Source organism: Sinocyclocheilus anshuiensis, unplaced genomic scaffold (assembly GCF_001515605.1).
Source record: "Sinocyclocheilus anshuiensis isolate Anshui unplaced genomic scaffold, SAMN03320099.WGS_v1.1 scaffold1127, whole genome shotgun sequence".
NCBI lineage: Eukaryota > Metazoa > Chordata > Actinopteri > Cypriniformes > Cyprinidae > Sinocyclocheilus > Sinocyclocheilus anshuiensis.
Window position 1 is genome coordinate 1169518 of NW_015546115.1, and position 1316 is coordinate 1170833.

Below are 1316 nucleotides of genomic sequence, written 5' to 3' on the forward strand. Positions count from 1 at the left end.
GCACTGAAGACTGGAGTAATGATGCTGAAAATTCAGCTTTGATCACAGGAATAAGTTACATTTTGAAATATATTCAAATAGAATTTTATGTTGAAATTGTGATAATAATAATTATTTGTACTAGTGCCGTCAAACGATTAATCGCGATTAATCACATCCAAAATAAAACAATTTGTTTACATAGTATATGTGTGTGTACTGTGTATATTTATTATGTATATAAATACACACTCATGCATGTATATATTTAAGAAAAATGTTATGCTTATATATTAAATATATTTATATATAATATAAATATATACATGTAAATATTTTCTAAATATATGATGTATGTGTGTGTGTCTTTATATATACATAATAAATATAAACAGTACACACGCATATATTATGTAAACAAAAACTTTTATTTTGGATGCGATTAATCGTTGCCCCGCACTAAAATAAATACATTAGTACTTGAATGAACATTAATGCTAATAGTGAATTATTAAATCAACTTAAACTAACCCTAACACATTTTTTACTACTGTTTCTACTTGCTACTCAAGAAACTTGTCTAATTGCTTCACAGTTTTTATTTTCAAGGTTGATTATTGTTTTATTTTTAGCATGTATTCAAGATTTGTGCATGTTGTGGATATTATAAAGGTCTGACTGCAGTTTTAAATCTCCGTCAGTGTTTGTTACAAATCAACGCATATAACGAGCTGTTCGAGGCGGTCGAGGAAGTAAGAAAACAGGTGTTTGACTCCGAAAATAAAGAACATGAGAACATGCAACATGCTTCGATTTATCTAATTTTTAGGATCGTTTTAAGATGATTGAGCTTCAGAGGTTCTCAGTTCTGAGTTCTGTCTGTCAGTTGTGGGATCTGTTAATGCCGTCAGTGAAGCTGGAATCGAGGATCACTAAGCAGTGGGGAAACATTGGTTTCCAGGGCGACGATCCCAAGACTGATTTCAGAGGGATGGGGATGCTGGGCCTCACAAACCTCCTGTAAGTGCAGCTTCTCTGCTTATGAGAAGATGACGTTTCATTGCTTCCCTGATGTGTTTAAGTTAACGTTTTTCTCTGTTTGGCCAGTTTTTTCAGTGAGAATTGTGAGAATTAAGCCCGGCAGGTCCTGTCACACGCCAGTCACCCCAGACTAGGGTGAGTGCTCGCTGATTTCGCTGATTTATAGTGATTCTTGGCATCATAACTGATAAAATGAGTAAAAGTGCTCTCATCATAGCATGCTTTGTGTTGTTGCAGGTACTCGTATGCCATAGTGGGCATCAATCTGACAGAGATGGCATACAGCTTAATGAAGA

General features: G+C 34.5%; 1 protein-coding gene across 2 annotated transcripts in view; it reads left to right on the forward strand.

Moving 5' to 3' along the window:
* The window catches only part of LOC107700825 (ELMO domain-containing protein 2-like), a 5344-nt gene that overhangs the window by 2861 nt on the left and 1167 nt on the right, over positions 1-1316 (forward strand). The gene's annotated exons all lie outside the window — the stretch shown is intronic.